The sequence below is a fragment of the Amblyomma mixtum genome, chromosome 5 (genome assembly GCF_055824585.1).
Source record: "Amblyomma mixtum isolate Tamu chromosome 5, ASM5582458v1, whole genome shotgun sequence".
In the NCBI taxonomy this organism is placed as follows: domain Eukaryota; kingdom Metazoa; phylum Arthropoda; class Arachnida; order Ixodida; family Ixodidae; genus Amblyomma; species Amblyomma mixtum.
The window spans coordinates 127,849,485-127,857,178 of NC_143016.1; the positions used below are offsets into that span (position 1 = coordinate 127,849,485).

The window sequence follows — 7,694 nt, forward strand, 5'->3', positions numbered from 1 at the left end:
GAAGAGGAGGGGAGACAGGACCGCGCCTTGAGGTGTTCCCCTCGAGCCGATGGTGTATGGTCCGTGTTCCGCATCTTGTATGCGTATGTAGGCTTGACGGTCTGTAAGAAATTGTTTTATGTAGTTGAATGTTTTGTGGCCACAGTTGGTGTTACTGAGGTGGTCCAGGATTACTTCGTGTTTGACGTTGTCGAATGCGCCTTTAAGATCCAAGGCCAGGGCCACCTTGTCGTTGTGGGGACATTCGACAGGATCTAAGATGTCGTGGTGAAGTTGCAGAAGTATATCCTGTGCTGACTTGTGAGGGCGAAAACCGAACATGGTGTCCGCGAAAGTGTGCTGTGTTTCGAGAAAATCGGAGAGTCTGTCGCGCACCATCGTCTCCATCAGCTTGCCGACACAAGACGTGAGGGAGATGGGGCGAAGATTCTCCACATCAATAGGTTTTCCGGCCGTCGGAATAAAGGTCACGAGAGCCGATTTCCAATCGAGAGTGAGAGGAGTCTCTCCGTCCCAAATGCTATTGATGTATTTGAGGAGCGCGGCGTAGGCTGCGTCGGGAAGGTTGGCCAAGAGCTTGACCGTAACCTTGTCGCGCCCGGGTGCAGTGCCACGCTTCATTTTGCTTAAGGCTGCCCGGAGGTCGTGGAGTTGGAAAGGCTTGTCCAGCTCCGTGTTCTCTTCGCCTGCATACGGGAACGCCGCCTGCCGGGGGTCCTTAGTGATGCACAGGTATCGATCCCTGAGCGTGTGCGCTAGCTGTTTTGTCGTTCCTGTAAAGTTGTGCAAGGCCCTATGTAATTGGCGTTGGGTTTCCGTGCGTGTTTGTATTGGATCGATGAGAGCGCGGAACAGGCGCCACGTGTTGCGGCCAGACATCTGGCGAGCAGCCGCGTTGCACCGGTCCACCCAGTTAGTGTCGGCTAGCTGAGTAGCATATTCCGCTGCCTGTTGTGTGAGCTCGAGGATGCGGTTCTTTAGGCGTCTGTTATGTTTCTGTTTCTTCCATCGCTTCGTGAGGCTGCGACGGGCCTCCCAAAGGTGGAGAACGTGGTTGTCCACGTCTGTTTGTGTTTCTGTGAGCTGTATCTGCTTTTCGTGTTGTGTGAGTAGACGTGAGCGGTCTGGACCAGGCGTCTTATCCCGACTGGAGGTGGTCTACGATAGGTAGAGAGGTGCGGAAAGTCGTCCAGTCAGGGATACGAGCTTGTTTTAGTGGGCGTTTCAGGGGACGCATGTAAATGGTTGTGTTGATTATACAGTGATCACTACCTAGAGTGTCCTCTGTATTCAGCCAGTCGGCATGGCGTATGTTGCGTGTAAATGTGAAGTCCGGGCAAGTATCTCGTTGAATGGAATTGCCGACACGTGTTGGGTTGGCGGGGTCAGTGTGCAGGGTGAGTCCAAGTGTGGAAAGAAGTTCCGCAAGCTTCCTCCCACGCCTGTCCTCCCGGGGGTATCCCCATAGCCTGCTCGGTGCGTTGAAATCGCCGACGATTAGGAGGGGATCCCTACCCGCCACCTGCATAGCTTGAGTGAAAATTTCATTGAACGTGACGTCCTTAAGTTTTGGTGGGCAGTAAATATTGAGAATGTGTACAGGTGGGTCAGACCGCTTTAGGGGCAGCACTGAAACCATCGTGTATGGGAAAGACGGTGTTGTGGGAAGTGTGACCTCCTGCGCAGTGTATCGCTTGTGAACAAGTATACATGTCTGCGGGTTGTGTTGAAATGTAGTGTAGTTTGTGAGTTTGGTACCGGCGCCGGGTTCCTGAAGGGCAACCACGGCGACGAGGAACTCAAGGTTCTCAAGAAAGAGGCGGAGATGAGTCCGCTTCTTGTGGTTCTTGAGACCCCGGCAGTTCCACTGCGTTAGTGTAAGCGGCTGAGTTGTTCTTGTTCGCGACTTAGGGTTGGGGGCCATGGTCGGAGGCGGAGGGTGGGGTCACGTTGTTAAGAATCCCCAGTCCGCTAGTGCCCGGCGCCGACGTGCAGGAGTCTTCCGAAAAGTCGAACTCATCGGGAATAGCTCTATTGAATTTCGAGGGGCGGTTAGCGTCCCTGATGGGGCCTACGCGTTTAAGGACGCGCGGATTGTGTTTTATCCATTTTTGGATAATGTGCGTTACGGCTTGTGTCACCTGTGCGATGACACTCTCCACCTGACGCGCGATGGTATCGTGGATAATTTTGGCGAGGTCAGCCAATTGTGTTTCAATTGCGGTCACCCGGGTCTCCATGGCCGCGGCGCGACTCTCCACAGGAGGAGGGATCTCCCTGTCTGTTATGTTTTCTGCCTCGTCGCTCGACGCGGGCGGAGTATGGAATTGGGATTTGAGCGAGTTAAGCTCGCTGGCTAGTTTTTCGTTTTGAGCTCGCAAGAGGGCGAGCTCGCGCTTGAGTTCCTGCGTCTCGGCGGTGCTGGTGGGGGAGGAGGGAGGAGGGGAAGGAGAGGAGGCGACCCTCGCCCAGCTGCCTACCTTGGGTTGGTTGCAGGCAGCGCCGCCAGATGAAGCGCTGAGAGCTGGGAACTCCGCTGCTCCGGGTGGTGGCGTTACCGTTGCTGTCTTGCCAGGGGGAGGCATCACGCCACGCCGTGGCGTCTTCTGGTTGTTTTGCTGCCGCCCTCCCCGTGTAGCGCCGCCATTGGCTCCCTTGGATGGCGTCCTGGGCCCTGGCTGCGGCAACTTAATGAATTTGGCGGTGCATTCGCGGAAGCTGGTGAGGTGCGGGCCCCCGCAGATTAAGCACATAGGATTGCAGACGTGGGGGGCCATCCCCTCAGTACCAAGCCCCACGTTTTGGCCACAAATGCCGCATCTTTCCTTGACCGGGGTGGGACAGTTGTCCACCCGGTGCCCCAGTGTGCCGCAACGGTAGCACGCTGGCACTGTTTTTTTGTACTCCTTGACGGGAGTCAGTTCTGCGTTATAGTGGACGTAACGCGGAACGGTGCGTCCCTCGAAAGTCAGCACAGCTACATTTGATTGTCCCAGCTTGCGCACATGAACTAGTTCACCACCGCGCCACTGCACATTATTTTTTAGTGACTCACTGGTTTCTAAGTTGTGAACAGATATCACACCGCGACACACATCACCGGTGAGCTTGAGGTGGCCGTGAAATGCGAGCGATCCTCTGCTGGTGTTGAGTTGAAGGTCCGTGAGCAGCTTTTTAACCACCTCTGGGTTCTGCGTGCCACAGACGATGATGTTCTGTTCCCAATTTGGTGAAATGGTGATGGTGTTCATGTGCTGTCTGCCGATGAGTTGCGAAATGGCAGCGCCGAGCTCACCTTGCTGGAAGGCCGTCTTGAGGGAGACCGTACTGCGTGGCCGCAGCACGATCACGTCGTCGTCAGGGTTCATCCTGACCGTTGGCTTGGGCGTCCACTTCGAGACTGGTGGAGAAGTCTTCAGTGGAGGTGTAAAAGACGGAGTGCGAGCGACTCCCGTTGTTGAATTGTTGAGAGGAGTCTTGGGCATTGCCTCTCCTCGTGCGTTCTGCCGGCGGCGGCGCCGGCTCTCAAAGACTTGGAAAAGGGCAGCTTGCTGCGCCGAAATGGTGGATGGGCCGTCCTCTGGCTGGCTTACAGGGACAGATGACCACGACAGAGTCGTGGGGTCGTATCCGCGTTGTTCAGGCAGAGCCATGTTGAGAGGTTGGCCGGCAGGCGTCTCCGCAGCCAGCGGCGGAGGAGCCGGAGCCGTTAGGCTTGGCTCGACCGCTACGTGGTGATGCGGAGGGTTGCTCGAAATGGCCGAAAATTCGGCGTACCTGGGTGTGATCGGGTTCTCCAGGATCCTGCTGACTTCACGGTTGCAGTCGCACAGGTTTGATAGGCGTTACATCAGGTTGTCGCGGTTCCAGCCGAGAAATCGACGGAGCCGATGCACCACGCGTCCGATCGCTCCGCGCTCAAACGCGGCGTCCCCTCCAGGGGGCAAGAAATAGCGCCGAATGGGAGATGGCGTACCGTGGACTCCGTGGCAGTGTTTCAACATGCTTTGGCAAAGCTCAGTAATTAGTCGCGGTGACCGCCGAACACCAGGAGCGGTGGCCACGGGGCGACAGCGACGAGCCGAGTTGCTGGAGAATCGAGGGCCGTGGTGTGACGTCACAGTGCAGCCAAGGCTCGAAGTGCGGCGACGGCGAACAGGCAACAACCTGGCGTAATGTAGCTATTGCTACAAAAATTGATGGTTACTTTTCTTTGTAAGGTCAAATGCAAATTAGGTGCGTCAGCAGTTCAGTTTTCCCTTCGGTTCCGGTGTTGAGATCCACCGTCCATAGATCGCAGTTCGTATATAGATAATAGGTGAATGTTCTATATATGCGGAATTGGTCATCATCTCCATTGATGAGTCCACGGATGCACCCTTCTCTCTCTCGTGGCCTACCGCGGCTCTTCCTCTGGCGGCCCCCACGAGGCGCAGCAGCGGAGGGAGCGGAGGGGAGGCGCCCGCGACTACGCGTCGTCACGTGGGCAGCCCTCCTTACCCACCCCTCTCGGTTTCGGCGGCCGCGCGGGCCGCGCGCACGGGACAGTCTGACGGGGAGTTGACACCGAGACGTCGGAGAGAGCGGACACGACACCAGCGGCGGCCCAGGTGACCCGAACTGTTCTGTGCCTGTCTCCTGTGCCCGTTTCCCGTGCCTGCTGCCTGCCTGCTGCCTGCGCGCGACCGAGGGAAGCCATTGGGAGATCCCAATAAAAGGTTTTGCCTGCGGGCTTATTCCTCGGTGTTGTTGTTCGTCGCGGCCACAGTGTGGTCGAGCTAGCGGAGTGGCGTTGGCCCTGATTGCAGGGTCCGAACCGTGCCAGTCACCCCACAATATATATATATATATATATATATATATATATATATATATATATATATATATATATATATATATATATATATATGGGCGTGTTCAGAAAAGAACGGTAATTGAGGTCCCATGATCATTTTTTGTTTTCAATGAAATTTTTATATATGATGGGCAAATGTGTCCACACAAAGGAATAAACCTTAGTTTTGCAAGAAGCTTCGTACTTTTCTCGGAAAAAAATCTGATGTCACAAGAGGAGGAGAATGTTGTTTTTGGCACTTCGCAAAGTTGCAAGTTTGAAGTCTCATTCCATGCACAAAAAAATTTTTCCGCGCATCAGCATTTTTTCAGAACTTCTTTATAACTTGTACAATCCGAGAAAATAAAAAATGTTTTCTTGCTCTTTCAACCTTGCGAGCAAAAAAATTGCAAACTTCGCTTCTGGAGCTATGCGGTGCAAAAAAGGCACTTTTCAGGGCAGCCTTAGGGCAAGATGCCTAAAGAACTTCCCACTGAATATTTTTCTCAGTATTTTTCAGCTGTTTTTACTCACCTCAGGCAAGTTCTGTTGCTCTAGGCTTGACAGATAGTTTTCAGTACGGTCTCAAAATTCGCCGAAGTTCAAAAACGCCAAAAAAGTGACAACTTTGACTTGGGTTTAAAAAGAAACATCATCATCGAATTTCCTTAAAATTTGCTTGAACAATCCTCAATACATGATAATTTCAATGCATCAGAAAAGTGTTGCATTATATTGTTTTAAAATACAAAAATAAACACAAAACTGAGTTCATGTTTTTGTTATATAGAATTGCTTATTACTGCCTCTTAGAAATAGTGGCTCTCAGAAATTTGATTTAGCACTCATTGAACGTGGTTAAATTTTATTTACCCCAATATCCGAACCATTCTGAATGCTTATAGAGCTTCTATTCGCTTGTTAGCGGCGCTCTAAATGCGTGAAAATGGGAATAAATTCGCTATTTTGCCTGATGTCATAAAAATTGGCTGGTGGCGGTCAAACGTTGTTTGTATTCTCTAATTTATTCGTCGTACGGTCTATTGGTATATATAATCGATTCCTTAAAGATATTAGATCATTTCTTGGTTCTTAGAAAAATTTTTATATATGAAAGTTAATATTAATGCGTTTGTCAATTCGGCGTTTTTGAACCTGCCTCTATTTACCTCTGTGTTCAATGGTTCTACAAGGCACTGTCAGGAGGCAAAACGTCGTCACCTGAGGGGAACGATTTATCTGCAGGGTTTTTAATCATGGGGAGTTTTAATCGGGAGGCAATTTAAAAATTTCATGCCGCTTCATGTGCACATTGCAATTCAGAAAATCGTAACAAGAAATGAACGGCGGCAGTTGATTTCGGTTTTGCGCACAGTAAATTGTCCAGCACGAAGCACTAACCAGATCACAGTCCCTTCCATTCAGAAGCAGCGGTGGAGGCCACGTAGGATGCACTTCCTTCAGTTGACTGAACCTACTTCCACAGGTGGAGCGTCTGAACTCCAGGCACTTTCTTTGCCATTTTCCATTGTTCCTTCTTCACTTCGCGAAAGTCTGCAAGCTCCCTCTGTGGCAGCTCCAGAATGGTGATGTTCTTTAGTGTTTCTTGAATTGCGTCTACGAAGCCTCCGGCTCTGTGTATGGCCTCATTGTCAGGCTTCTGCAAGCTGTGGTTTGATGCTCAATGTTTCACTAGCCCACCAACGCCGTCGCAAGCATTCTTGCAGTGTCCAGAGGCCGAAAACATCAATATCGTCCGTTGACATTCACTGCACTGCAGCTCATGAAACTGGTATTTATTCCTGAAGTGAGCGGGAGCCCCGTCGCTCAAATATATTATCTTGGTGTAGATTGGCGCGTTTTCTTCGAGATGTGCTTTGATTTTCGACAGAGCCAAGCATGCATGAGCGGAATCATGAGACATACCGTCGAAATTAACGGCGTAGTTACCAGTCGATTTTCTTGACATGACAACGCAGGTAAACACGGTTACCTGCTTTTTCTGCCAATAGTACGCTTGTACTCAGTCTGGAAGCACAACTGTTCATTTTTTGGCAAAATCAAAATGTAAAACAATTGCACCTCTCTTGCAGCTGTGCGTTTTTTCGTGTATTGCTCTTGCTTGCACAGATATAATATAGTTGTAGGGAATGCATTTCATGGCCACTCTTTGAAATTCTCTAATAAACGATGAAGCGGTCAGAGTTTTTTTAACTAGCTCGCCGTATTCACATGTAGCAATCAACACGTCATCCTCGCTGCTCATTTCAAAATTTTCCAAAGTGAAAATGGCATCATGTGGATAGTGGCACAATTGCTGAGGAAACATGACGCAGCATCACACCATCAAGCATCACAACACAACTTGCGGAAGCCTGTAAGTGAGGCCATACACACTGCCAGAGGCTTTGTAGACGCAATTCAAGAAACACTAAAGAACATCACCATTCTGGAGCTGCCACAGAGGGAGCTTGCAGACTTTCGCGAAGTGAAGAAGGAACAATGGAAAATGGCAAAGAAAGTGCCTGGAGTTCAGACGCTCCACCTGTGGAAGTAGGTTCAGTCAATTGAAGGAAGTGCATCCTACGTGGCCTCCACCGCTGCTTCTGAATGGAAGGGACTGTGATCTGGTTAGTGCTTCGTGCTGGACAATTTACTGTGCGCAAAACCGAAATCAACTGCCGCCGTTCATTTCTTGTTACGATTTTCTGAATTGCAATGTGCACATGAAGCGGCATGAAATTTTTAAATTGCCTCCCGATTAAAACTCCCCATGATTAAAAACCCTGCAGATAAATCGTTCCCCTCAAGAGACGACGTTTTGTCTCCTGACAGTGCCTTGTAGAACCATTGAACACAG

The 7,694-nt window shown here is 50.7% G+C and overlaps 1 pseudogene; it reads right to left on the reverse strand.

Moving 5' to 3' along the window:
- Positions 1-6,239: 6,239 nt before the first annotated feature.
- On the reverse strand, positions 6,240-7,163 carry LOC149343670 (uncharacterized; annotated as a pseudogene).
- Positions 7,164-7,694: the final 531 nt, after the last annotated feature.